Below are 15479 nucleotides of genomic sequence, written 5' to 3' on the forward strand. Positions count from 1 at the left end.
ATATGTTGCAATCAGGATTCTAGCAACCGCAGGACCCTTTTCATTCCTTTAAAATAAAAAAAATGTCTTAACTTAAAAAAAACCCAAAAAAATCTCAGCAACGGGTATTCCGGGTCATCCCGAAGATGCTCTACCACTGAGCTACAGCCCTATCAAGGATTTATTTGCTGCACTGGAACATCTCTTGAGCTGTCCAGTAGGATGACGACAACACAAGGCCATTCCATTCTGTTTCATTTCAGCACTACATGTTCTCTGCTGCATGCTATTCTCAGAGCAGAGAAGTAGAAACTGGCTTCTTTACTTGTGTGTTTTGCACTTTATGGACAAGATGGGTGCACAAAGCCCACTGTTCTCGCTAACCCATAATTTATGCGAGGGCCTATTCTGAATTTCACAAAGCGTATAGACAGAGCCTATTCATGTGAGGCTTGAACACTTTGCCATGTGATTCCTTTCATGCCTAAAGGAAAGCTTATCAGCGGTTTGCTAACTCTTCTCGCCATGCAGCAAATTAAAACAATTAGCAAACAAAAGGCCGGGTGCTTTCTGCAGAAGCTTCTGAAGTACAAACAGAGAAAGCCAAGGCTAGGGTGTTTTTCTGTCTCTTACAAAAGGCATTTATCATGTGACAGAATATAATTTGGGAGGCAAGAGAGAGATCTAATAGCAGTTCACTTGCCAGGACTATGCATGAAAAGCCATTAAGGGAGAGGGTTAACCCCTCTTTCTATCAGACACTCAAGCAAGCAAATGTTGATTCACCCAGTAATGAAGAATATTTGTTTAGCAGACAGAAATGAACTGCACACAGCATGGCAAACAGACTGAAGAGGCCATAACTCATGCTCATGGTCAAATTACCCCTGGGTCTTCTCCTCTGAGGTTGAGCACTCTGGGGCAGTTCCCTGGAGAACTTGCAGGTCTCCACAGGATCTGGGGGACGCTGATGTTGTTGGCCTCCCAATTCTCACAAGCCCCAGCAAGTATGGCCAATAGAAGCTTTCTCAATACAAGGGCCATGTTTCCTCCTGGGCAGTCTTCTGAGGGCCACAAGGCAATGGCCCTCATTTCTCCTCCTCCTCCTCCTTCTTTGGCGATCACTCGTAGCCGAGTAAGATTGTCTTCCATGAACATGGTTTTAACAGTGAGTCTGTAAATGACTGTGGAGACCAATTCTGGATCTACACGTCCTCCCACAGTGGGGACACAGGTTTCCGGACAGGAGTTGATCATGGTGAGGGTTTGCCAAGCGTGCCTTCCTCTTCCCATTTTTCTCCCTTTCGTCCTGATTTTGAGTGCCTTCAGAGCCCATGATACCTTTGGTAAAGGCTGTTCTCCAACTGGAGCGCTCGCAGGCCAGTGTTTCCCAGTTGTCAGTGTTTATGCTACATTTATGGTACTATTTCACATAGTATAGGTCAGCCTTTCTCAAGCTTGCGTTTGTGGATGTTGCTTGACTATAACTCCCATCATCCTTAGCCAGCATGGCTAGTGGTCAGGGATTATGGGAATTGTAGGTCAAGAACAACCCAAGGTTGAGAAAGGCTAGCCTAGGTTCTACATACACCTCACTGTATCTAAGCCTTGGCTTAGGAGAAGCAGAACCGTGTCCTCCTTCAGGCATTCCTCACATGAAAGCGCATCCCATGAGTAAAGGGGCTGGGGAGGAACACCTCTAGTTCTGCCTTCAGTGTGGCTTCCCTGCCATCCATGCATGAGCATGAACCTATGAGGTGGGGAAGTCTATATGAACATGGGACCCATGCTGTTATCTTCCTTATAAGAGCAGGAGAATACATTGCAAAACCAACAGGTGGCCTGTCAAAATGGCTCCCGCCTCCCTTTTCTCCACAGTTTGGGAGAGTGCTCAGTAACCTGCTCTTCTGGGAAAGTTCCAGAAGTCTGTCTGGAAGAGAACCCTGCAAGTCCTAAGCAGATAGCATATTTGGAAGCAAGTTCCACCAAAATCAAGGAGGACACAGAGACTTTTGAGCTGTGGGATAGTACTACAGAGAATTTCTATATCCTTCGCTTTGCTTCCTATATAAACCATATCCACAATTCCATTGCTGAAATTTAGGGCACTGTCTCTCCAGGAGGTATGTAGTCTGACCCTGGGCATATTTAACTCGGAAGTGTTGAGTCTTTCGGAGAATGTGCACAAGGTTGCACCCTTGAAAGTTCTCCACGAGATCACCTCAAAGTAGGTTTGCATGGCATTGCGATTTCTTAATCGTGCTTGATCCCCACCAATTTCAGCGGAGTTTACTTCCAAGTAAGGCTCCCTGGAAAGGCTCCTCTCTTGTGATTCTACAGATAATTATTCCCCTGGACTGTGCCAGCAAAACAAGCCAAGCTACTCACTCTCCCTAACATTGGAAAATAGTTTGTCGTCTATTTCCGGGGTTCACATTTGAGGTAAATGTTACGAGTCCCTGAGGCTTATATCTGAAAACTCAGAAATATGAGTCTTGGCAGCATCACTAATTAGTATATAGATAGCCAGAAACTCAAAAGGTGTCTTATAAGGATTTGTGTGGATTGTGATCCTAAATGTGTGTTCTTGGGAGCATGTTCTATTGAATTCAGTGGGACCTATTTCTGAGGAAACATCGATAGGATCGTGTGTGAACATGTCTTCAAAGCAGCATAAAGTATAAGCTTATCACACCGCCGTGTAGCTTTGCTTTGTTGTTCTGCAGCTCAAGATAAGGCATTTATACACCAGGGTGCTGCTGAGACCCATGATATGCCATTTCTTGTTCAATCTGAGATTTCTTTGAAACCACACGGCCCACTTACACCACTTAAATGAGGCAATTTGCCGTATCTCTTCAACCTTCTACCTCGAGTTCTGTTATCTGGCTCCAGGAAGAAGATAAGAGCAGCAATTTGAATGCATTCAGCATCACGGTACATTCCTGGTCCTTCTAAATAATAGTCATTTCCCAATGCGAGGCAAAGTTGAAAAGTGTTCTAAGGATATTGGGAAATGGCAAAGCACCTTCAAAGAAAGAGTAGCTAAATTAAAGTGTTGTGTGCCGTAGAACCTATCCTATAAGACCCCACAAGGCAAGGATAATGGAACCTCTGGCTCTTTAAGAAGTTTCCAGACTCCAGTTCCCATCAGCTCCAGCCACCATGACCAAGAATCAGGGATGATGGGACTTGCAGCTGAGCAAGTTCTGGTTCTCCATTCTCTTCTAGGGTTTAGAAGCACTACAAAGCAATCCTTTTTCCAGAATCCTTGCCTGCTCTTTGGGGGAACTTTGCCATTGATAATGAAATATTGTGGAATATTACTGGGATTTAAGCAAGGGCCTGTCCATGGGCAGCATCTAGTGTTGCCGTTCTGCTGGTGCAGTCCTTTTCAGTAGCAGAAAGCAGGATCCTCAGGCAAAGGAGATGCACAATAAAAGCATGCTGGCAAAAATGTTTCTTTATAACCAGGCATTTGGCCTTTAACTGTGACAGGGTGATTTAAATGTCTTTCTTTTTTCTTTTGGTTTTGATATTTCTATGTTGGGTTTTTTGTCTGTCTGTCTGCCACTTTGGGTTGCCCTGGACAAGATAAAGTGACTAACAAATTCATTCATTCATTCATTCATTCATTCATTCATTCATAAATAAATGTAATGGGGGAAATGCATGAAACAAAAACTGTGGGATGAATGAATGATCAACAGGAGGACATATAATCTTGCAAGCAAATCACAATGAATTCAGGATGAATGCTCTTTGTCATATTTATGGGATAAGCAGTATCATATAACCAATATGCTTAAGTTTAATTTATGCATGAAGGGGTTAATGCCATAGAGTAAGCTGTCCTGCCAAACTTAGCTCACCTTGGGAGTGACTAAGTCATCAAGCCTTTGTTCGCCTTCCAGTCTACCTGAGAAGCTCAAGCTGTGAAGAGGTTTGAGACCGCATGGGTGTTACAAGCCTCTCTTGAGTTCCTAGAGCAGTAATTTAGGAACGTTCACCACTGTAACTAAGCCAAGTTTCACTGCTTGTGCAACCTTTTCTGAATGCTGCATGGAAAGTGCAGGTCTAGCTTAGCTCTGGTGCATCAATGGTCCCTGTCCATGAAAATGTATGTGAAAATCATGTCATCTAATAAGATGATTTAGGCAAGTATTTTCAAGCCACCTTTGGGTTCTGAGGCTTTTGAACACATTCTTCCTGTTCTACGAGGAAATGAAAATCAAAGCCTGTTTTAAAAAGCGTTTAACAAGGAACAGTGGACAGAAATGCTTCTTTAGCTTATTACTTGTTAGTTAGTGGTAGAGGACCTGTTGTAGCTACCAGATCAAGAGAGCAATTGTAGTATTTTAGACTGAAATCCTTAAATCTGCAGCTCTGGGGGGCCTCCCTAAAAACAGCACAGATTTGGATAGTTTACTATATAAATAATTCTGTAGCCGAAGCCCTATGTATATGTATATGCTGTGGTTTAGTTCATGGGGATGTGACTTGAGTCTTAATAATCATTTTTAAATATTGAGGCCTTTTGTAGGAATTCATTCTGTCAATTCATTCTGTGATGGCATATCAGTATGCATCTGTGTTACGTGGATCTTACTTGCGCTATGAAATTAAAAACGCACACACAAGACACGGGCAACAATGATGACTACCGAAGTGAATAGAAATCTCATTTTGTTTCTTTGCAATGAAAGAGTCCTAATCTCTTCCATCTATTATGTTTGATGAATTAATATCCGGACTTTGGTGTCTTCTTAATGTGCTTGGTTGTAATCCTATTGTCCTTTTTCCACATAGACATCTCTGGCTCATTCTCTGAACACTGATACTTATTTAGCCGAGAGAGAGAGAGAGAGAGAGAGAGAGAGAGAGAGAGAGAGAGAGAGAGAGAGAGACCAGCAGACTTAGGGGAACACAACAGCTTGTGCAAATATAAAAAATCTTTAGGAAAAAACCTGATACATGTTGGAGGAGGGGAAATGGAGTGGACATAGGCAACTGACTGGAGTGGTGTAGTGGTTAAGAGCGGTAGACTCGCAATCTGGTGAATTGGGTTCGTGTCTCCGCTCCTCCACATGCAGCTGCTGGGTGACCTTGGGCTAGTCACACTTCTTTGAAGTCTCTCAGCCTCACTCACCTCACAGAGTGTTTGTTGTGGGGGAGGAAGGGAAAGGAGAATGTTAGCCGCTTTGAGACTCCTTCAGGTAGTGATAAAGCGGGATATCAAATCCAAACCCTTCTTCTTCTTCTTCTTCTTCTTCTTCTTCTTCTTCTTCTTCTTCTTCTTCTTCTTCTTCTTCTGGTGTACTGCATGCTGTTACATTTTGTCGCCTTCATTATACACCTTTAGACGCCCGGCAAAAACGTTCCTTTTAAACTAGGCCTTTGGTTGATTTGATTGACAACCCATGCCCATTTAAAATGTGTGGTTTTTTTTTGGGGGGGGGTGTTATTGGTTTTTTAATTTTTATTTATTATACAGTGGTACCTTGGTACTCGAACGGCTTGGCTCACAAACAAATCGGCTCCTGAACGCCGCAAACCTGGAAGTAAGTGTTCCGGTTTGCAAACGTTTTTCAGAAGCTGAACTTCTGACGCAGCTTCCGCTTGAATGCAGGAAGCTCCTGCAGCCAATTGGAAGTCATGCCTTGGTTTTTGAACAGTTTCGGGAGTCAAACGGACTCCCAGAATGGATTCAGTTTGAGATCCAAGGTACCACTGTATATATTGTCGTTTTATATTTTGATTTTGTTCTGTGAACTGCCCTGAGACCTCCGGGTATAGGGCGGTATATAAATACAATAAATAAATAAATTTTGTTACAGCACCCACTTGACATTACCATTTTTATTTTAAAGAGGTGTTCTTCACTGCATTGAAACATAAGGAGTTTGTAAAAAAATTATGCTTCATAGTGCGTGCACATATCTCTGGGTAACAAAGACATTTTGGAATTCAAATGAGAAATGCTATCACTCCAGCACAATGACTTGATGGTGTGTGTGTGTGGGGGGGAGTGAAATAACCTTGGCTGAGACGAAGGTTCCTAGGGAACATTTAGGTTTGTGACATCATCCCTGCTTCTCTGCCCAGCCCAATTCTTCCTGGTCTGGGAGGTCAGGACCCTGGACAGTTCCAACAGCAAAGACTACTCCTGTCACTCAAGATGCATAGAAACCTCCCTAGTATGGTTAGGGAACATTTGAATACGATTACTGTATGTATGTATGTATTTATTTTTAAGCTTGCTAGCGGGGGTACAAAATACCATCTTTATGAAATGCGATTAATATGTTTACGTTTTTTGTTGCACCCCAAAATTGATGATTTGTTTACTCTTCTTGTGAGAGCTGCTTCAGAAATAAAATTGACGGTTATGATGACGATGACAAGGCAGCCAGAAAATGTCTGGAGGAGACTCTGTGAATTTCTCTCTCTACATTAATAATTTGGTAGTAGAGAGCACAAGCTTAGTGAATGAGTCACTGAGTTCCTCGCAATGCTTAATTATTTATTAAGCCTATATATGCTCTCTGAGGCTAAAATATAGTTTGTGGCTGCAGATTTCCTCCTGTCGAGATAAACTGAATGTGAAAACAAGACATATATGCGGGTGCAGGGAGGCAACCCTTATTATAAAAAAGCCCTTGTAGCACTGGGGGGTATGGCGTGTTAGGAGAGGTGTTGTACCTTGGTGTGGGGGGGGACACACTACCTCTGGGGTAGTTTGTCTACTTGTCAGCAGTCAAAAGTGGCTGGCTAAACCAGGTGTCAAGAACTGGGCAGGGGCAGAATGGTGGAGACCGCCTCCCCATCCTGACCCTTCCAGGGAGGAGGAAGAGGAAGACAGTATATATTTACAACAGGGGTTTGAGGGAGGTCGCAGCTCAGAGGCAGATGAGGGGAAAAGTTGGGAAATCATGGGAGAGTCAGAGCAGTAGCTGGCTGACACGTTGCCATTAGAAAGCACCCCGGACTCTCCATCTCCCAGAACCCAGCGAGCCTTAAAAGTAGGAGAGCAAAGAGCTCAAAGGCAGAGGGCACTTAGTGGCACCCATAGAGGAAGTGATGATGATGACGAATGAGGAAGTGGGAGAGACTGGGGGTGAAGATTCACTCAGGACAATGCCATTATCCCAGTGGCTGGGTTCTATAGCCTCTCTCTATAAAGATTGAAATAAAAAAATGACTGTAAGAAATTTTCCCTCGTCTATATACTTTCCTGGGCAACCAGCTGGGAGCTGCTAACAGCATCCTGACACCAGGTGAGGGTAGCCAATGGATATGAAACTTTCCATGAATTAGGGACTTCCCCTGCATGTGATAGGCTGTGGTGGATTGAGCATATGAGACCAATGGTGCGCCCAAACGTCAAGAAGGTGGTTAACTGCATGTGTTGTAGAGGGAAGTGAGGGGCAGATGGGGTTCGCCAACCTGGGAAGGTAGCCCATCTAGGAGAAGGAACAATCAAGGGGATCCCAACTCGGGCCCAACAATGGTGCGATAATTAGCGTATCTCTCTAAATAAGACTGGAAATACAATCACACACATCCTCGAGCAATTTTGAAAGGAACTGAGGAATGGAAAGCAGATTTTGCCTCAGTTAAGGGGTATCTGGTCTGAGCCCAGTTTAAAGACCCTAAGAGAGGAGAGCAGGGGTCTTGAAGTTGCCCATCAGCAGTGAGTACCTTTGCTGGACTGAGTACCTGGGCGGAGTAACTGGACTGAGCAGGCACACTGGTCACAGTCTTCCCTGCTATGGTGAGTTGGACTGTTTCTGTTTGATTCCTAGTGTTGGACTAGGACCTAAGAAACCAAGGTTAGAATCCCCACTCAGCCATGTAGCTCACTGGGTGATCTTGGGCCAGTCACAGTCTCTTAGCCTACCCTACTTCACAGGGTTGTCATGAAGATCAAATGGGGAGGTGAGAACTGTGTGCATCGCCTGGAACTGCTTGGTGGAAAAGGTGGCAGATAAATGTAAGAAATAAATAATAAATCCATTAGTGTATAGGCGTGAATCTAACATGATGTAATATAAATGCAAATCTGTGCGCTCTTTTCTAGCGATGAGTTCAATAGTCATTCCTTGACCTGCCTGTTTTCCACCTCCTCCTCCTCCTCCTCTTTGCATGGGCTTCTTGCAAACTTTTGCTAGCCTCTTCCTTTTCCTGCATGATAGTTGTCCCTCTGCCTATCCGCCCTGGGATTTCATGGCCTTCCTGATCTTGTTCCTTATCGTATTTCCCAAATATAGTTCTAAGGCATCTAATCCAATTATGCCTGTTACATCTCTCTGAGGCCTCGACAGGGAGCTAGCTGGTGAAGGTGTCCTCTTTCCACATAGCAGATCATGAAAAACTGCCACAGTGCAAAAATACTCACCGCCATCTCATTAATGCTCTGCGTAGGTGTTGCAGATAAGTGTCATAAATTTCACAACCTGCGCTTTACAACAGGTGAGCCCTGCTACTCATCACAAAGGTGTTAAAATTAACAGCCTTACTAAGGGCACTTTGATCTGACTCTCCCATATTAAATTCCCAAGGAGCGTTATGCTTTAAAGAAGGGGGGAAGGGTCAGGCTGAGCTTCAAGACAGAGGTGTCACATTAGTCAAAATGAGCAATCTGCCTTGTAGGTGCATTTCACACTTGCCTTGGGTAAATAATTCTCGCAAGACCTTGTCAACCCCGCAAAAGGGCATTGAGTACGCAACTTTATAGATGAACAAATAACACAGTTGCTTCCTTGTCTCAGGGGATTCCCCTCCCCCAAAAAAGGATACATACGGCACTGATGCTCTGAATACAGAACTGGTCACTCAAACTATGCCATTGGCATTTGCTTTACATTCAAAGAACCAAAGATTTCCTAGTTATAAGTGCATATGGATGAAAGTTTTGAGGCTTTGTCTTAAAATTAAGGTAGAAAGATTATTTCATGACGATCTTGGCAAAGAGGTTTGGGTGCTCCTGATGCCCACTTCAAATGAGAGGTGAGTGTAGTTTAACTACACACCACATGAAGGACTTTCTTTTGTCTATCCCGAACCTTCCAACATTCAGCTTCATTGGACATGTAAAAGGTAAAGGACACGGATGGCGCTGTGGGTTAAACTAACCTGCGACGGGGTGAGCTCCCGTTGCTCGGTCCCTGCTCCTGCCAACCTAGCAGTTCGAAAGCACATCAAAGTGCAAGTAGATAAATAGGTACCACTCCAGCGGGAAGGTAAACGGCATTTCCGTGTGCTGCTCTGGTTCTCCAGAACCGGCTTAGTCATGCTGGCCACATGACCTGGAAGCTGTACGCCGGCTCCCTTGGCCAATAAAGCGAGATGAAAGACGCAACCCCAGAGTCGTCCACGACTGGACCTAATGGTCAGGGGTCCCTTTAACTTTACCTTAAAGATAAAGGACCCCTGGACAGTTAAGTCCAGTCAAAGGCGACTATGGGGTTGTGGTGCTCATCTGGCTTTTCAGACCGAGGGAGCCGGCATTTGTCCACAGACAGCTTTTCGGGTCATGTGGCCAGCATGACTAAACTGCTTCTGGTGCAATGGAACACCGTTCTCCAAGAGCTAAACCTAGGCTTTATGTTAGAAGGGTGTCCCTGCCCCTATACATATCACCTCCACCCAGGGCTGGATTAACCATTAAACAAAATAAGCCCTCCTCCCATGCTATGCCACTGCTTGGAACAGCTCCAAAATGCTGCTCACCAACAGGTCCAAAATTCACATTCCTTATAAAACACACACAAAACCATTCATTCTCTCCCTCTCATACAAACAGTATTGTATTGCTCCATCCCGAAAGGCAAAGCTAGCAAGCAAAATCCCAATACAGTGGTACCTCTGGTTACGTACTTAATTCGTTCCAGAGGTCCGTTCTTAACCTGAAACTGTTCTTAACCTGAGGTACCACTTTAGCTAATGGGATCTCCCGCTGCCGCTGTGCCGCCAGAGCACGATTTCTGTTCTTATCCTGAAGCAAAGTTCTTAACCTGAAGCGTTATTTCTGGGTTAGCGGAGTATGTAACCTGAAGCGTATGTAACCCGAGGTACCACTGTATTAGTTAAAAGCCAATACCCACCAAGCAATCTATGCCTATAATTCACAATTTCAATTGAAAGGTCACTCCTTAGACTACAAAGCAGCTGAACACTTCTGCTCTGATGAAGAGACAAAAACTGATGGGCTTTTTTATAAAAAAAAAATTAGGATTGGAGTAAAATTGAAGTAAAGAATTGTGATGAGAGGCTCTGCATCATAAGCATTGTCAGGTTGAGTCATTTTTATTCCTTACAAACACCTTTTTCATACCGTGGAAGAGCTCTTCAAGTTCACAGATAATGTATAAGCCAGCAGCTTGGATTCACACTGGCCAGAAGCTTCTTGTAATTATGCCTGCTTACTCAAAAGTAAGTCCCAGCAGGCTAAATGGGACTTGCTCCCATGTAAGTGGGCATCTCAGATTGCATCCCAAACTGAGGATCTAGTTCTCAATTAGTTTCAGTTGTTCTGAACATAAAGATTGGAATAAATGGCCAGATGTTTAAAATAGTCCCATCTGCTCTGTGACCAAATGAAGGTAATGCAGGTGGTATTTTTCCATTCATTGAATATAAAAAGCACTCTTCATTCCTTGAATCCGGTCAATTTTGCTTTGTACATCTTTCCCCTTTTTGAAATAAAGTACCTCATTGAATGAACTTGACGTCATGAGCCTTGTCATGGTGGCGATTTTTCCATGACAACCCATAATTCTGCATTGCTGAATCCAGAAAAGAGGTATACAGAAATGTTCCTGTGCATAACAAGTTTTCATTTACCTTGGCAGTCAGTACGTCCTACTAAGTAAAGTCGCATGTTTTGCCTGATGGTGGATCTGCCTTGTGACCTACCTTAATAGTTGTTGCTCAGAGATACTGGCTTGCCTGGCTTCTGCAAAATGTCAAAGCAGCTGGTAACATATTTTTAATACCAAATATATACTTAAATTCTGGATGGAAGGAAATGAAAACATGGTCTGGTAACCACAGGTATATCTTTGCTTTATTACCAAAGCTGAAATAAGAGGGGGTTTCTATGAAGGAGGGATGGAAATTCTCACGACCCAATCCTCTACAAGTTTACTGAAAAGTAAACCCCACCAATATCCATGGGAGTTACTCCCAAATAATCATGCATAGTATTCAAGCCTTTTTCTGGCCTCCGCAATTGTGACCTGGTTTGTAACTGCCACTTTTGACTATTTGGAGCCAAAGTGGATTATTTATCGCTTAGATCCTGAAACTGCTTCTTAGCCAAAGCTCTTAAGCCATGAAAAAGAGCCTTTCATGCTATTTGCCAGCCCATTAGGGGTGGACAGAACTCCCCCAGGTACACAAGTAATCAAACACAATGAAATCCACACAATACAGTTGTTGTTGTTGTTGTTGTTGCTGCTGCTGCTGTTTACTTCACCTTATGTTTGGCTGCCTCAAATGAATGTGCATTGTGCATACCTTAGATTCACTTCAAAGTGAATGCTTTCAAATTGGATAGATGCTGGTTTGCGGGGAAGCCCATCAAACAGCTACAGGATAGATAGGGATGGCGGCTAATGTCAGGGATACATGGCTTCAAACACCAGTTGTGGGATCGCAATGGAGCTGGCAAAAAGGGCAGTGCGCACACAACCCGAGACAATTGGTTCTATTGTCAAATTGCTGTTGCCTTCAATAAGTACTGTATATACTTGAGTATAAGCCTAGTTTTTCAGCACATTTTTTGTGCTGAAAAAGCTGCCCTTGGCTTATACTTGAGTGAGGCGGGTGGTGGGGGTGGCGAGAAAGAAGCCCTTTCTCTCCTCTCGTGCCGCCACCTGCTCTCCCCAGTCAACCATTCCTTAAGAAGCGTACAAGAACGGTGGTTCTTTACTCTCCCCAGACAGCTTGTTCCATTCCTGAACTGCTCACATAAATGCAAACTTGGCAAAGGAGGAAGAGGAAGGAGCAGCCCAAAGGACTGCTTTCAGGCTGCTCGTTCCTCCTCCTCCTCCACAGCGGCAAAGGTGAACCGGCTTATACTTGAGTCAATAAACTTTCCCAGGTTTTTGTAGGAAAATTAGGTGCCTCGGTTTATATTCAGGTCGGCTTATACTCGGGTATATACGGTATTCTAAAGCTCAGCTGAAACCAACCCTCGCATAACTTAGCCAATTTGATTTTAACTTCTAATTTAAGCCTACTAGTTTTAACATTTGGCTTAACATTTTAAAATAACATTTATAAAAAAACACACACCAGAATTTTGGGAATTATAGGGGCAGAACTACCTAAAATGTATAGAAACTTATTCAAGTATGCTACTGCAGTGGCAAGAAACTTGCTTGCCCCAAAATAGATAGAAGCAGAATTCCCAGCAAAGGAAGAATGGATACAAAAACTTACAGAATATGCAGAAATGGCAAAACTTACCAGCAGAATAAGAAATCAAGATAACAAACTTTTTATAAAAGAATGGAAATGGTTTATTGAATATTTACAGATAAATAATAAACAGAGAAACATGGTGGGATTATTGTAATAACCTGCAGTTTTATGAGTATATATTTAAAGAAGATGAATAAATGAGCAAATTGAGATAAATATATTTAAAGAAGATGAATAAATGAGCAAATTGAGTTAATTTGGATATGCAGAAGATATTAAAAATAAATTTAAGGAACCACAGAAAGAGGGAGAAGGAAGTTAAGTTTTGAAATGTCAAAATGATTGTAAAATTGGTGAAATGTATAAAATTAGTGAAATGTATAAACTTGAAAAGTATAAAATAAAATACATAAAGTGGTGGAAAAACACACATTTGGCTTAACACGGTGGCTTAATTCCATCCCTCACCCACAGCATACAGTTTAGGAGTCGCTGCCTTGGGAGCAGGGCCCTGCTGTCCTCAGGTAATTTACCATACAGGTATGAAAATGTAGCGAGCTGCCCAAAGCTTCTCTGAGGCACCAGGAAGCGAAGTAAGATGTCCAAGAAGTGAAGCAAGTTGGCAACTGGAAACTACCTTTCCATTGGAAAGGACAGAGAATGATTTGGCTGCCCTCTGACCTTCCCCCAGTCACACATTCCACCTTCCTCTTTATAAGGCTCCATTTGAGAAAGCTAACACAGTATGCGAGGCAAATACGTGTTCAGCGATCCTGCTTAATGATATCTGATGTTAATGGGCTGAGCGTCAGGGCTGTTCCAGATGACTTGTTATTGAGCGTTCATCTTGATTTGCTTGCGCAAAACATGCACGGAGCTTCTACAACATCACTGTTTGTTGGACATCCGTTCTGATTTGCTTGCGTCAAGATTATACAATGTTGTCCAGCATCACCGTCACCCTAAACTTCTCAGTGTATTTCCCCATCACTTTTCTTACCCCAAATTCTCAGGCTTTTTTTGGGGGGGGGGAGGAAATGGGTTTGTTGCACAAGAGTGCCAAATCCATTTCAGGTATCTGCAAAATAGTGACCATTTGGAAGTAGTCACTATTGTCTTGAAGCGAACCAGTGATGTTGACTTGAACTTGGTTGGCACAGAAATCATTAAGAAGGTTCGACAGCAAGAAGCATTCGTCATCCTGAATAAACTTTGAAAAGGTCAGTGGGTGTTTTTTTTTGACAGGGCATCTGCTTGCCAGCCCCTGTGTTTAGTCAGAAAGAGATGGATGCCTGTAGAGAATGTCCACAAACCTATGAGAATTCTGTGAAAAGATGCTCACACAAACTCTCTTACATGGTTTCAGCTTGCCTGCAGTGTGAATTTCACTTTGTCTCCTGAAAATACATTTCTATTATGGATGTGAGACTCCACAAAGTCACTAGGTGCTTAATCCCAGAGATTGCGGTTCATCGAAGATCAGTTTCTGCAGATCTTACGTTTGTGCAACTTGTTATTCCTGCCTAAGTGTAGAACCTTACATTTAGAAACTTTGTGCAAAGAAGAAGAAGAAGAAGAAGCAAATCTGGAGCAAGAAAAGTATGTTGTTTTGTAAGATTGTGGTGCCTTAGCACTGCAAGTTTTTAAAGCAAAAAAAGCTGCGACTGGGAAAGCCAAATGCTTGAATAAAAGGCCAACATCAGACAACTGCGCATACCAGGACCTGATCGGAAATCAGATATTTTTTGCTCTTTGCTAAATACCAAGGTGCTATAGGAAAAGGGACATCGAAGGATTAACGCTTGCATTTGATGATGTTTAATAAATATTTTTATCATTCTCTTCTATTAACATGACTTATGAAAACAGCAATACGTTAAAGAACAATAACACAATATTATAAATCATGGGGTGACAGCTAAGGTTAGTAAGTTGCTTAAAATCATGGGTTTGTATGGGTTTACTCTGAAAATCTCTAACATTGGGTATCATCCTACAGAATGAAAAACAAGGATGAAAAACTGCAATGAGAATGATTAAAACAGCAGCATGGCTAGGTTTTAAAAGTTTGTTTGGGGTAAAAAATGGTTTTCAGTTTGTGCCCCCCAGAAAATAACAGGGTGGAAGCCAAGCTAATATCTACTGGAAGGGCAATCCATAGTGTTGACACCAAACAGGTTCTATCCTTTTCACTTGCTCAACCATTTCTGATGCAGCCAGAAATATCTGAGGCGGATCTTAAAGCTCAAGCAAACTGTCAGATGGTCCTCAAGAAAACGGGCCAAGATCATTTTAGGGCAGGAGTGGGGAACCTGTGGTCCTCTGAATGTTGCTGGAGTGCAACTCTCATCATCCCTGACCATTAGCTATGTAGGTGTGCTGGGCCTAGGGGTAATCCGAGAAACGAGGTCCACATCCGGTTCACAACCCGAAGGTTCAGCGAGGGGTCAGTCCAACAGAGCCAAGGCAGGACATGGGGCAGGAAACCAGGCGAGGACAGATACAGGATCTCAGGTAGGATCATGCTTACAGCAATGTTGCTCCTGCAACCTGGGGCGGGGTGCGACAGCCTTTTATCTTTGTTGGGGCAATGGCTGGTCCCGATCCCCCAGCAACTCACCTCCCTGTTTCGCTGAAGGTGAGCACTCCTCCTGTGAGTACTCAGGTCTCTCCTTCTCTCAGACCTCAGTTTTTGCAGCTCGGGAGACGTCGGTGGGTTACTGGACCCAGGGGCCGCCTCAGCCTCTCCTGCCCCAGCCGGTGGTGGAACAGCTGTAAGTGATGGCCCAGCTGAAGGCAACAAGGTAATCTCCGCATCTGGAGCCAGGACAGGCTCAGGCCCCTGACTCGGCCCAGCTGGTGTTTGCTGCAGGGGAATCTGTTCAGACTGGCGCTCTTCAGGATCAGGCCCTGGACTTGGCTCAGATGATGTCTGAGGCAGAGGATCCGGTGCAGACTGAGATTCCTCTGGTTCCGAGCCCGAGCCCGAGTCCCAGGCCATCACACCAGGCTGGGGTTTAAGGAAGTTTGAGTCCAATAATACCTGGAGGGCCACAGGTTCCTTGCCCTTA

Source organism: Lacerta agilis, chromosome 3, assembly GCF_009819535.1.
Source record: "Lacerta agilis isolate rLacAgi1 chromosome 3, rLacAgi1.pri, whole genome shotgun sequence".
NCBI lineage: Eukaryota > Metazoa > Chordata > Lepidosauria > Squamata > Lacertidae > Lacerta > Lacerta agilis.